Consider the following 15,029-nt stretch of genomic DNA (forward strand, 5'->3'; position numbering starts at 1 on the left):
ATTTTTATTCGTTTAATTCTGAGTGCAACCTGATTTCCAGGCTCTTAGAGGGAAACTCACTGCAGCTCCTATGTGCTGTGGTTACTTAATAATAATATTTGTTGCTTTCTACACATTTTGACATCTTTTGCATAATACATGCAATAATGCTCAGTAAATATTTGTAGAAAGACCTAATTTTTTTCCCGTTAGCTAAACTTCTCCACTATCTCAACATACTATTTATTTTGAATCTTTGTTAATTTTTATACCATTTCTCATGTCTGAAAATATCATCATCATCACTAACTTCTTTAGAATGCATTTGCAATTTACAAAGCACTCTCCCTTACACCATTTCATTCAATCTCTCCAACACTCCCAGGAGGTAGGAATTAGATTTTACAGACAATGAAATTGAGACTCAGTGAAGTCAGGTGTCTTACAGCTAGTTAAAGTCCTGTTCATTCATTCATCAAATATTGAGTGCCTAAACTTAGATGTGTTAAGGTTGGATTTAAAAACAATTTACCTGAATTCAAGTTAAAGGTTTATTCCACTATTCACAACTATGTTACCACCAGGGCCATGAACTCAAAGGAAGGAAACAGTAAGTCTGTTGATTTTATTGTTGAAGACCCCTGCAACACAAGTCTCAGAAAGGCTCCAAGGTCATTTGTAACACTCAAGGTAACCACTAGCAGGAGCAATCTCATTTCTCTCTGTGCTTGCTACTTAAGCACTAACAGTCTCACTGTAGATAATTCCATTCACTTCATATTTAATGAATTTATCCACAGGTTTTGGAGCTATTTAAATTGAGTTTTGACTCTAGCTGTGGAACCTGAACAAGTTACTTATCCCTTTGAGCTTATTTTACCATCTGCAAAGTAAAAGTAATACTAATGTCCTAGAACTAACTCGTGGAGGTTAAACATATAAAGTATGAAAAAGATGTGGTAATGCTCATCGTAGCTACGGTTTCCAACCTTTAATGAAGTGTTAAACTCCCCATTCAAATAAAAACAATGTCTATGTCGTCGTAAGACTACAGGCTGACCACTCTTGGGCAGCGCTGTTCTTTATTCTGGAATATATCATTTTACACTTTTGGTGTTAAATCTTCTTTTACTGCAATGGTACCTGTCGTCTTCAACGGCGCACTTAATCTGGAATCCCCATGTCGTCCTTCGTCCCAAAATAAAAAATTAACACATATATAAAACACCTTATTCTTTAAAACTCAAAGCAGTGCGTATTACAGCCGAGATCCAGAGGTATAAAATGCCCTAGGGAGGTCACCAGGGAACGCCTGCGGATAACCTAGAAAAGGGCGGAGCCAGAAGGCCCTCAGATCTCTTTCTGCCTCACAATGTCGCCGGCTCTTCCCAATTCTCGCGAGACTTCAAGCGATTCAGCTTCTGCGTGCTACAAGATACTGGGAGTCCAGGCACCAAGGGAGGGGGAGGGGAAGGGGGGACGGTACAAACGGCGTAGCCGCCATCTTGTTTGCACCCCCGCTTCGCGCGCGCTCCGCGCTCCGTGACGCACGCTTCCCCTCCCCTCCGCGGTGCCCAGGCCCCTGCCTTGCTCTACTCCGCTGGAGCGCGGGGGCTGCTCCCGCTCTTCCCTGGACTCCTGAGCAGAGGCGTGTAAGTGTGCGGGAGCTCTGTGGGAAGGAGGGTGTGAGGTAAGCGGCAACGGTGGGGGGAGGGGCAGCGCTTCCCGCCTTCGGCTGCGACCTCACTTCCCTCGCATGGTCGCTGCTGTAGTTCTGTCCGGCCTGCCCGCCGCCATGTTGTGTTCTCTCCGGGGCTGCCGCTGTCACCGCCGCCGCGCTCGTGGGGTCCGTGTGCCTCGCCGGCCCGGCCCGCGGGCTTTCTCCCATTGGCGGAAGGCAACGGCGGGGGGGCTCGCTCGTGATTGGTTGGTGGCGGGGAGGCCGCGGACCTGGCACCTTATTGGTCGCGCTGGCTCCGGCCTGGGGGGTGATGAAGGAATCGGAGGCTGCAGAGATGTGCGCGTCTTGGGCTTGTGCTGCAGGGCGATGACCCCCTACGGCGCAGGCGTGGGGTGGAGGCTGGGACGAACCTAAAGGCCTTAAGGGAGAAGAGGGGATGGTGGTCTGGCAGGTACTTTGGAGTAGCCTGTGCATGGCCAGGAGTGGGAGGCCTAGTATAGGGGCATGAAAGCCCCAAGGGTGACAGACTTGGAAACACTGAAACCCACGTTAGAGAGGATCTTCAAGATCCAGGATGCTAAACTTACAGAGTAACGCAGTTCGGAAGTGACCCTAAAGTCCATGGATAGTAGGTTTGAGAGCGTAGTATAGCAGGAAAGGGCTTCAGGCCCCTAGGGACATATGGGAAAGTTAGGAGCGCGTCAGGGATTTTGCTATTCAGTGCCAGCATTGAAACACTGCGGTAGGTGGAGTCCTGGAGTTCAAAGTTACCAGAACTGGGATATGATAGGAGGAGGAAGTAAACAGACAACCTGAGGGAGAGATCATGCTGGATAGGTGTGCTGATCTTAATAACTGAATGCCAAGCCTAGGAGGCACTGCATTAAGTAGTGACAGATCTATAAGAGCGAGAAAGTATTGGGTCGGCCAAAAAGTTTGTTTTTCCCTAAGATGGCTCAAGTAGGGCTTAGCTGTCTTTAACTTCATTGGAAACAGTCTTGTTAGATTCTGTTATCTGTCATATCAGCATGCATTAAAAAAAAACTTACCAAAATTGGTGAATTTTTGTGTAGCCATTTTAATATCGAGGATGGAAGAAAATATGCAACATTTCCGGCATATTATGCTTTATTATTTCAAGAAAGGCAAAAATGGAACTGAAATGCAAAAAAAGTTTGTGCAGTATATGGAGAAGGTGCTCTGACTGATGGAAAGTGTGAAAAGTGGTCTGCAAAGTTTCGTGCTGGAGATTTCTTGCTGGGTGATGCTCATGGTTGGGTAGTCCAATTGAGGTTGATAGTGATCAAATTGAGACATTGAGAACAATCGATGTTATACCACTCAGGAGATAGCCAACATACTCAAAATATCCAGATCAATAAAGTTACTGGTGAAAATGAAAAATGTGTCTCTTATTTTACAGAAAAAAAACTAAGTGGAATTTTTGGCCAGCCCTTTACAAAGCATTTTGGGGTTCATTTTCAGACTTGGGAATTATATATAGTAAGGGAGCAACTATAGGTTATTGGCACTCAGGACCATGCAGCTAGTTTTGAGATGTTCTCTGTGAAGCTTTCTTGGTTTAGAAGGATAGATATGTTAGGTTTCTCTTTAGCAGAAGAGAATTTGACAGAGATCCTGGATCTTGGCTCATGTACTTCCTTTTATATATGCCTAAAAATACATCCACTGTTCCATGCATTTAAAAATTATTTAAAAAATAAGCAGCCCAGAACAAAAGTAAATTAGTGTGTAGCTTCTTGCATCTTGTCTTAAGCAACAGGACTTGTCAGCATTTTCTGGTTCATGTTTCAAAAAGTTTTTGTTGTAATTAACAGTTGTCAGAGTCAGCTTGTTGGGTATACATTCCTTTTCCATTGAATGGTAATGACTTGGATTGTTTTACATTTGTGTCTTCCAAGGTTTGAGGATCAGGGAAAAACATTTGTGTTAAATCTCTTTGTTTTCCTAATTTGTTTTTTCTTGTCTATGTTTGATGGTTCTTTCTGGCTTTAGATAGGTATTATACTTCTGTTTTCATGTCAATTTCAAGAAATTCTCGTGGTTTTCAGATTTGGTCACTTTTTATGTGAATGCACATAAATTTTTTGAGAGAGAAATAGTACTTTCCAGTGATAAAGGAAGGGAATTGACACTTTGGGGCATATTTAATACAACATTCCCGGTAGGTAGGGCAGATGAGAAAGTTGAAGATCAGAGAGGATAATTAAGTAGCATGTCCAGTGTCATTTAGTGGTTGAGCTGGGATTCAAATTAAAGTTGCCTGATGCCAAAGCCTGTGGTTTTATCTGCTACATCATGCTACCAACATAAACCTGACTAGTCAAACTCCCACATAGTCCTGTATTTTAAAGTGGATCATCTTTCTTTGATTTCTGCGTGTTAGGAGTGTATTGAAGTGGGAGAATACAACTAATAAGAATTTGTAGATCTTACTTTAGGACTTCTAGTCAAAATGGAGGTGTAGGCAAACACTGCTCGCCTCCTCGCTCAACCACAGCAAAAGTTACAACTAAACTACAAAACAACTATCATCTAGAATTGTTAGAAAATTGAGCTGTATGGAATCTTGACAACCAAGGAATTAAAGATGTCACATTCATCTAGGTGAGTAGGAGGGGCAGAGAAATGGCTAGGCATGGAGACACAGATGCAGAATGGGCAGTCCTACACCTACATGTGGTAGATAAAAATTGGGAGGGATTCCTTGGGAGCGAGGGATCCTAGCCCACACCAGACCACCCAGCCCAGGGTTCCAATGCCAGGGAGACAAGCCCCCATAACTTCTGGCTATGAAAAACAGTGGGGGTTGCTACGGTGGAAGAAACTGGGATTCTTAGGAGTCTGTAGACCTAGGACTTACGTAGACTCACTCCCTCTGGGCCTTAGCACTGGGGCAGCAGCTGGAAGGGCCCCAGTGGCATATGGGGAGAAATTGAAGTGTCTGGCATCAGGGCAAGTGCCTGGGGACAGCTTCCTCTCAGACAAAATTTCAGAGGCCAGGCAGTGGCATCGTCCTCTCCCTGAGCCCTCCTCCACACAGAGCCACAGAGCTGTGACACCATATCAGAGACTCCACCAACCTTATTCACACAGGTTGCCTCATCTTGGTGATTACCTAAGGTTCTGCTCCATCCAACTTACGGGTGCTCTTTTCCACAGCAGGCCATATTACTAAAGATGGAATCAGCAGCTCTGTCCAACACATAGAAACAAATACGGGAGGCTGCAAAATGAGGAGACAAATATGGCCCAAATGAAAGAACAGAACAAAACTCCAGCAAAGGAACTAAATAAAATGGAGATAAGCAATCAATTAGATGCAGAATTCAAAACACTGCTTATTAGGCTGCTCAGGGAACTCATTGGGTACTTCAATAGCATAAAAAAGACCCAGGCAGAAGTGAAGGTTACCAATAAGTGAAATAAAGAAAAAATTATAGGGAACTAACAGTGGAGTGGATGAAGCCAAGAATCAAATCAATATTTTGGAACATAAGAAAAGAACACGAACTGCAAGAAATAAAAAGAATTCCCCCAAACAAGGATAGGCTAAGGAGCCTTTGGGACAACTTCAGATGTACCAACATTCAATTCATAGGGGTGCCAGAAGGCAGAGAGAAAGATCAAGAAATTGAAAACTTATTTGAAAAAATAATGAAAGAAAAGTTCCCTAATTTGATGAAGGAAATAGACATAGAAGCCCAGGAAGCACAGAGAGTCCCAAACAAGATGCAAAGAGGCCTGCTCCAAAACACATCATAATTAAAATGCCAAAGGTTAAAAAGATAAAGAGAGAACATTTTTTTAAGGATTTTTATTTATTTTTTTAGAGGGTAAGGGAGGGAGGGAAACGTCTGTGTGTGGTTGCTCTTGCACTCCCCCTTCTGGGGACGTGGCCTGCAACCCATGCATGTGCCTTAGACTGGGAAATGAACCAGCAAGCCTTTGGTTTGCAGGCCGGCACTCAATCCACAGAGCCACACCAGCTAGGGCTAAAGAGAGAATCTTAAAAACAGTAAGAGAAAAGCAAAGACCTAGCTACAAAGCAGTTCCTATAAGGTTGTCAGCTGATTCCTCAAAAGAAACTTTGCAGGTAAGAAGGGACTGGCAAGAAGTAAGCAAAGTGGTGAAATGCAGCCCTGGCTGGCATAGCTCAGTGGATTGAGCGCGGGCTGTGAACCAAAGTGTCGCAGGTTCGATTCCCAGTCAGGGTACATGCCTGGGTTGCAGGACATGACCCCCAGCGGCTGCACATTGATGTTTCTCTCTCTCTTTCTCCCTCCCTTCCCTCTCTAAGAAATAAATAAATACAATCTTTAAAAAATAAAGTGATGAAATGCAAGGACTTACAACCTAGATTTCTCTGTCCAGCAAAGCTATCATTTAGAATGGAGGGGCAGATAAAGTGCTTCCCAGGCAAGGTAAAACTAAGGGAGTTCATCATCACCAAGCCCTTATTACATGAAATGTTAAAGGCACTTATTTAAGAAACAGAAAAAGATCAAAACTATAAAACATTAAAATGGCAATAAATTCACAACAATCAACAATTGAATGTAAAAAACTAAGCAAACAAGCAGAACAGAAACAGAATCATAGATATGGAGATCATTTGGAGGGTTATCAGTTGGGAGGGGGTAGGGGAGGTATGGGGGAAAATGTGTGGAGATTAAGAAATACAGATTGGTAGGTACAAAATAGAATGGGATGTTAAGAACGGTATAGGAAATGGAGTAGCCAAAGAACTTGTATGTCTGTTCCATGGACATGAACTAAGTGGGGGATTGTCAGAGGGAATGGGGGGGTACAAGGTGGAGAGGGGCAAAGGGGAAAAAGTTGGGACAACTGTAATAGCATCATCAATAAAATATTTTTAAGAAATGAATTTGTAGTACTGTTTCAAAGATTCAGACCACAGAGTGGTAACCATTTGAATATAGGTTCTTCAACTAGGTATTTAAATCTTACCCCTTGGTTTCTTTTTTAAGATTTTATTTATTCATTTTTAGAGAAAAGGGAAGGGAGAGAGAAAGGAGGAGAGAAACATCAATGTGTGGTTGCCTCGCATGCGTTCCCCACTGGGCACCTGGCCTGCAACCCAGGCACATGCCATGCTTGGGAATCGAACCTGTGACCCTTCAGTTCTCAGGCCCACACTCAATCCACTGAGCTACACCAGCCAGGGGACCTCTTGGTTTCTAATGTGAAGCGAAAGATTGACAAAGTAAACTGCTGAAGTTTTCCCAGACCCAGGTTGTTCATGGTTAAAAAGTATGTACAGAAAGTTTAAGAATCTGCATTCTTTAGAACAAGGCTTCAGAATATTGCTGACATAGTCTTCTATTTATGGAAGTGATTAATGCCAAGCAACGAGAAACTACCAAGTGCATAGTGTAAAAGAGCTCACTAGGGAGCTTTTTTAAACATCACCAGATTTTAGGATGTTTGTCTCCAAACGCCGGGATCTATCCAGAAGCCTAGTGCCTCCTCCAAACTGGAATAATGTTTCTAGGATATACTTATCCTAAATGATGTATAATATTAAAACCAATGCAACAAAATATTTGCAGTTCCCAGTATTGTATGGAAATCTTTTAAGTAATTCAGGTTTCAGGGGGGAAGTCTTAATTGTTTTGTTTCTTGGTGTGATTAGGTGAGAGTATCCTCCCTTTTATTTGCAATTACACTGCAGCATAGAAGATAAAGTAGGAGAGAAATAGGGTTTGCCGAGCATTTTATACATTGCTCATCTTAGTTCCATTTGGCTCAGTCATTAAGTTAACCAGGTTAGAAGGTTATGACATCCAAAACTTAGTTTCTTTTTTAGTAAGTCTGGACAAGATTACTAAGACATTCATATACATATATATTTTTAAATGATTTTTTAAAAAATATTTTATTTATTTTTTAGAGAGGGAAGGGAGGGAGAAAGAGAGAGAGAGAGGGAGAAGCATCAATGTGTGGTTGCTGGGGGCCATGGCCTGCAACCCAGGCATGTGCCCTGACTGGGAATCGAACCTGCGACACTGGTTTGCAGCCCATGCTCAATCCACTGAGCTACTCCAGCCAGGTCATATACATATTTTTTATTTAGTAACCATTTCTTGACTATCTGATCTTTAACACCAGTGACTGCCTTCATTCCATATTAGCTCCTTATCCCCATGGTTGCTAGCTGGACCTTGTAATCATTTGGAATTGACCACCCTAGAAATCCTGAACTCTCAGGAAGTCTGAGTAGATCAAAGTTTATATTAAAAACTTGTGAACAGCAGTTTTGTCTTCTCAACAGAAAACATACTAATGTTTTATACTTTATAGACTGTCCATGTCATCTTATTTAATCTTTATAACAATCCTAATATCTCATTTGTGCTTATATGTTTTTAACTTGGCCAAAACTGATTCACTATACTAGAAAAGGCATGAGGTTTCTTATCCCCATTTACAGAGAAATGGAGGCATGAGGGTCCATCAGGTGTCATGCATTCTGAGACAGTTTTTAAATTCACATCTCTTATTTTTTGGTTCATAGGTACTGAGCCACTGAAGATACTCAGGAATAATATAGTTACTGCCTTTTTAGAAAAGGTTTTTATTTCTAGAGGGGAAGGCAGAGAGAAAGAGAAACATCTATATGTGTTTGCCTCTTGTGCACCCCCTACTGGGGACCTGGCCCACAACCCAGGCTTGTGCCCTGACTGGGAATTAAACCAGCAACCCCTTGTTTCACAGGCTGATGCTCAAGTCACTGAGCTACACCAGCCAGGGCTAGTTACTGCCTCTTGTTGTGTGCTAACATTGTACCATCTAGGGGTTCCTTAGAGTTTAGGAAATAACACACTGTGGGGGAAGGCGAGGGGGAAGGGGAAGGCATGGGTGTGCTCCCTGGAGGGTGAGCTTGTGCTGGGACCTTCGTTTTGAGAGTTTTAAAGTCTGGGGGTTTAGGGGAGGTCTTAGGGAAGGATCTCAATAGAATGTTCATCAACTTTTCCAGGTGTGTCCTATCAGGGCCGTGGTCTCCACTTACTAGCCAGCACCTGGGCAGAGGGTTATTAGTCTTTGCAGCTGGTTCTGCCATTTCCCACCTGGTTTTGCTGCTTTTCTGGGCCTGGAGCTGAAATATTCAATACAGCTGAGGCCTAGGTGTTATCTCTAGGGAAGAAAGATGAGAGGGTCCTAAACCCCATGATCAGCAATGTGCCAGGGGAGGAAAAGGGAGAGGTCTGGCACTGGTTTTGCCCATTGCCAGGCACCTGGGGCTTTCTGCCCTGGTGACCTGTATCTGGCTGTAAATTGCTCGGCCAGTGTGGTTAGCTATCTGTCTCAGTTTCCCCGTTCTTTTTGCCAAGGAATTTTCCTAGCTTCTTACTATTCAGCCTCAAAGTAATTTGCTCAAGGTCACATTGCAGATCCCAGATTCAAACATAGATCTGTAACGGTTAATTCTTACACAATTTGTGGAGCCTTTACTCTTAAATACTGTGTTCTTTTGACCATAGAATATTGTGAGAAAAGAAAAATCCTTGCATCTTAGCTAAGGAAGTGACCTTTGATTCTTTCAGGAATGTCCTTTGTAGTGAGGCTCTAAATAGTATGATGACCTTGACAAGGTCACTTAGCCATGCAAGGACGGAGCCAAGCCTAGGCAAGTACAGTGGAGTCCCAGACCTGTGTTCATTCTGCTGGACAGCACTGCTTCGCCTGTGGGAGCAGTGGCTTGATGGCAGAGATGTCTCTAAGGCAACGTTTGTGTTTTGACAAGTTTGCCTCATTCACAGGAGGAAGAATGGCAGAGGACATTATTAGGTTCACAAGTGACCTTGAGGTTCATTCTAGCCTCAGGCATACAACCTAGGAAGAACATTCCTTAGCCAGCAAGTTGTTCTTTTCCATTCTATTTCTTGTGCTCAAAGCAAACTGAGTTATCTGGTCTTACAGTCTCTCTTTTTCATTTTGTTTATTCAGGTTTTCATGTGTGCACTGTGACTAGTTAGGAAGACTACAAGGTCATTTTAGTGTTTTCCCACAGAGGCTCAAAGCACCTAACATAATGTAAGTAGATTAATTGTAGGAGGAAATGGATTTAAAATATATTGGCCAAAAAGTGGCCTTTGGAGGCGGCAGTGTAGCTGCTGACATTGGAGTCAGACCTGGGAAAGAATTTGTCTCCGCAGTGCATTTATTCTCTGTGTTTGCTGGGGGTCAGATTCTTAACCTGTCTGAGCTTTAGTTTCTTCCTGTGTAAAGTAGTGGTAATAGTGCCTACCTTATAGAGGGATTATGAGAAATTAATATAATAGCATGTAATAAATAACTGTCACTGAGTGGACCTTTCTTTTTACAGTAGCATAAAATCTATCCTGACAGCTTCCCTAATGAGGAGGCCTTTTGTAATTATCTACTCTGTTATGTACAGTAAGATTTCTACATGGAGAGCAACCACTTGACATGAAAGAAATAACCTAATTAGTTGTGCTGTTGTGGTTTAGGAGTTTGTTTTAGGGTTAGGTTGTTTCCTGATCACCTCTGTTAATCGCCAGTTGCCAAGTAGTAATGATTCTGATGAGATGAAAACCTTCGTATTTACCAAATAGCCATGATTATTAAAATCAGAACAATCGTTTTTATCCTTCTGTCCAAAAAGAAACTTGCATTATAGTAATTTAAAATGTTTTCTAATTGTTGAGATTGTCAGTGGAAGTTAACTGTAAATTTGTTTTATGGTCATCTGGGTCACATTTTTTTTGAAATAAGCAGGAGGAAGGCAACATTGTGGAGTGGTGCAGGAAAAAATCTCTCTGCCTGCCGAATTTTTTGCTAGATTGCAATATTTGCATTCTTCCCACACTTCTCTGTGTTTAGCAGGGATGTACCTGATGGCAATGAGGCAACATCTGTACTTATTTTCAGTATTGGAGTTGTATTTTTCATTTTGGTTTAAGGTTTTTTTGTTTGTAGACAGGTTACTTCTAAATCTAGTGTTTTTTTTGTTATATAGTAAAAGCTTTCTAATGAAAACCTTCAGGTGCAGTTTAGAGAGAGGGACTAGTCTAACCTTTGCGTTTGAATGTTTCCAGTAGTATAGATTTAAATGAAAGGTTCAGATCTCCATGTCCGAGGTATAGTATGAGCTTTCTATATAAATGAACACTCTCCATTTAAAATCATCCATATCATTATAAAAAGGTTCCAAGGATCATTCTAAATACATTCATAGGTATGAGCTATAAATAGTGATCTTGAACAGTGCTTCAGTAAATGCTTTCTGTGACTCAGGAAATAAATTGGAATGTAGAATTTTTGTATCATATAGTTGATTAAAATCTATTAGCGTTTCTGCAGGTTTTCACAGTTTCTACTTACCGTTAACCCTGTCCTCAGGAGCAGCAGATTATCCATTGATCAGTAAGAAGTGAGATTCTTTGTCCAGTGTTAGGAAAACATATCCCCTCACCAGTAGCATGATATGTCCATTTCAAAGAGAAAGTACGTGCTATGTACACAGTTGAACATCTTTGCCATTTTTAACTGTCCTAAAAACCGATACTGAAACTGGAAGGTAATTAATTTAGAATTTGCTCATTATCAGATAACAAAGTTAGTGCCTTTTAAAGAAGCAAAGCAAACATGGTTGGCAATAATTTGGGAGGCAGAGGATTGCTATTTATGGTGATATTTAATGCCACTTTCAGTAGGATTAAATTAAAAACGTAAGTGCTATAATGTGTGTGAAACCCTTTTGGAAGGGGATCAGAATAGTTGCCTATAGTTTTCTTTTCATTTCACTAAAATTTGTAGGTTGCCTTAGAGCAGCATTTCCCAGGCTATTATTTCATTGAACATTCTTTTTTTAAAAAAATATTTTATTTATTTATTTTTTAGAGAGAGGAGAAAGGAAGGAGAAAGAGAGGGAGAGAAACATCAATGTGTGATTGCCCCTTACATTCCCCCAATTGGGCACCTGGCCTGCAACCGAGGCATGTGCCCTGACTGGGAGTCGAACCCGTGACCCTTTGGTTCGCAGGCCTGTGCTCAATCCACTGAGCCACACCAGCCAGGGCTCATTGAACATTTTTAATTCTTAAACAATGTGAGGACATGTCTTCTGGGGATGAGAAAGGGATTCTTTACAAAATAATGACCAAAGTGATGTGCATTTCTTTACTACAGAATTAGTATTCAGAGTTTTTGTGCTCATGTGCCTTATGACCCTTGAAAAGAAGAAAGTTATGTTATTTGGTGTTTCTCAAACTTATTTGGCCATGGCATCCTGTTTGTGAGAACACCTAATAAGCATTTCATGTTATGACTGGTGTGTAGTGGAGCTCAGTCAGGCACTTCTGGTGTAGAGTTTATGAATAAAAAAGATGAATCCATTTGTATAGAGTAGCTTGACCAACAGTGGGAAAGGACTTTTCTGGGAACTATAAGATATGTCTCTAAAGTAACGTAGACGTAGGGATGAATGTGATTTCAAAACTCATCTAATTCAATAACAATAGTAATAGTAGCAGCTACCAGTTTTGGGGGCACTTGCTATGATCAGGCACAGTGTTGTTATTCTGCATGCATTTATTAACCACTAGTCTTAATGACTTTATCTTAATATTTCCCATTCATCTGCTTTTCAGCATCTCCACTACTACATTTTCCAGTAACTAGATTACTGTAGCGTCCTGTTCTTCCTGTCTGGAATGCTGCCATCTTCCCACCCTGGGCCCTTCTTCACCTGGTACCCAAAATAATCTTTTAAAAGGGTAATTCTGACTGTGTTTAAAACTTTGTCCAGCCCTGTTTACTTTTCTAATTTCTAGCCTCTTGCCCCTGGGCTGTTGCCATACCAAACTGCAGCCCTTCCAGAAATATAACGCTTCTCTGTCAGGTCCAGGCGTTTGTACAAGCAGTTTGCTTATCTATTTAAGTAGGCTCCTATTCTTAGGATTTTATATCTCCCAAGAAGCCGCCTCTCACCAGCCTGAAATTGAGTTAGGCCATGGGTTAGGTGCTCGCCCGGCTTCTCTCCTGTACTTTGCATTTGCTCCTGTTGTAACTCTTAACAAATAGCACTATGATTGGCTATTTTAATTTTTCTGTTTGTTGCAATAGACTTTAATCTTTTTGAGGCTTACAGGGGCTGTGTCTTGTTTACGATCCTCAGATCTTAGCAGAATGCATATACATGTAAGTATTTATTGAATAAATCAAAGTACCTTATTCCTTACAACCTTTTAAGATGTTTTACAGTTTAGGAAATTGGCCTCAGTGGGTTAAGTAACTAGCCCAAAGTTATTCCACTAAAAAGAGGTGAGGCAGGATTAGAATCTAAATCTGTCTAGTTGGAAAGACTGGGCTTATTTTTTTCCTGCTTCTCCACATGGCTGCTCTTTTTCATCTTGTCTTTACATATTTCTGTCAAGTGTCCCAACAGCCTGTGCTAACAACCCCATCCATAGCTTCCGAGGCAGCTGGTGCCATCTTTGGATAGCTCTGAGAGCTGAAATAGGTCCCTCTAGAATAGTTTTCCATACACTGGTCTTAATTTATGCTTTGGAGAATATAATTTATTTTTTAAAAGCAAATAATTCAGAATTTATAATCCATCTACGGTTTCATTTATTAGTTTATTTTATTCATTCATTTATTGAGCAGCCATTTACCGAATGCCATCTCTAGGTTCTTTATTCTAATGATGTCATCATTCAAAATGAGGATTATCTTTAGACTTCTGACAGATTCTTATGAAAATGTGCCAGTACTTTTTTTTTAAACCTTAAGGGTGGATTTGGTTTGGAAAGTAGCTAATAGTTGTTCAGGACCAAGCCAGGTGAAAATGTGGGTCAGAAGTTACAATCTGGCAGTCCTCAATTTTCTTTTTACCTGTCTATATTTATTTATTTATTTATTTATTTATTTTTATTATTGCTCTGTTACATTTGTCCCATTTTCCCCTGTTGCCCACCTCTGCCTCCTGCTCTGTCCATCAACCATCGCCCCCAATGTCCCCCACAGCCAGTCCCCACCCTGTTGTCCCTGGGTCATTTGTACTTGTTCTTTAACTAGGTCCTGCCTCTTACTTAATTTTTTAAAAATTTGAACCAAAATTGAAAATGGGAAGATTTAACAATTTGGCTTCCTTTAAAAAACAAAACAAAACAAAAATCCAGCCCTGGCTGATGTGGCTCAGTGGATTGAGCACTGGCTTTTGGGCCAAGGGGTCACCGGTTTGATTCCTAGTCAGGGCACATGCCTGAGTTGCAGGCCAGGTCCCCAGTAGGGGGCATGTGAGACGCAACCAGTTGATGTATCTTTTGTACATTGATGTTTCTCTCCTTCTCTTTCTCCTTCCCTTCCCCTCTCTCCAAAAGTAAATAAATAAAATCTTAAAAAAAAAACAGATAAAAGTGTACTTTATGAAGTTCTGGAAGAGATAATGAAATTAGTGGTATAAGTAATGGGTATAATGGATGTTCTCTGTGATACCACTTATAATATTTTAAAATTTAAAATACTGAAATTATTTAATATAGAATTAATTAAAAATTATGGCACACCCACTCAATGGAATATAACTCAATTATAAATGACTATCTATACTTGATGTAGGGAGTTACTGTTATTCACATCAGTTTTTTAAGCGGAAAAAAATATAAAACATTTGTATAGTATTTTCTAATGTTGTAGGGGACTAACAGCCTCATATCTAATGTACATAAGAATCTCTAAAAGTATATAACCTAAAATACTAACAGTGCTTGATTCTGGGTGGTTAGATTAAAGGTGTTTGTAAAAAAAAAATTTCATCTTCCTAACCCAGTGTTTTTTAGCCTTTTTCATCTCATGGCACACATAAACTAATTACTAAAATTCTTCACACCAAAAAAATTTTTTTTGCAGATCTGACCCCCCAAAATACGTATAATTTTGATGAATTTATAAAAAAATAATAGTAATTACCTACTCTGTTTTGCTCTAAAGTGACTTTTTAAAAAAGGATTTCTGACACCAAGAATTAAGCAGTCAGACACACCCTTATGCAACTTGACCAGTAAGATGCAACTCTGTTATATGTTCTATGTATCTACCGTTCAAGACAGGGCATTTATACTGGATGGCTGTTGTCATTTTTTAATGTGACAGTCTAAGGGAAAAGAGGTCAGTGCCCCCGACTAAATAGTCAGGTATTGCGTGTTTTAAAAATTCTCTTGCAGCACACAGAAATAGCTGCCCTAACCTATAACAACACCAATACGAAACAAATTGCTGTATACATCTGTCTCATTAGATTAGTATACAGTAATATATACAGCATGTTTAGTATTCAGATGAATATGGCTTTGTCCCC

At 40.7% G+C, this 15,029-nt stretch overlaps 1 protein-coding gene across 2 annotated transcripts in view; it reads left to right on the plus strand.

Moving 5' to 3' along the window:
- Positions 1–1,383: 1,383 nt before the first annotated feature.
- Positions 1,384–15,029, plus strand: part of NFYC (nuclear transcription factor Y subunit gamma) — a 66,729-nt gene continuing 53,083 nt past the window's right edge. The window contains exon 1 of one of the 2 annotated variants that reach the window (XM_028511598.2): positions 1,384–1,631. The gene's annotated coding sequence lies outside the window, so the exon portion shown is untranslated. The remainder of the gene's footprint in view (positions 1,632–15,029) is intronic. The other variant, XM_028511597.2, reaches the window with a different exon arrangement.

Source organism: Phyllostomus discolor, chromosome 5, assembly GCF_004126475.2.
Source record: "Phyllostomus discolor isolate MPI-MPIP mPhyDis1 chromosome 5, mPhyDis1.pri.v3, whole genome shotgun sequence".
NCBI lineage: Eukaryota > Metazoa > Chordata > Mammalia > Chiroptera > Phyllostomidae > Phyllostomus > Phyllostomus discolor.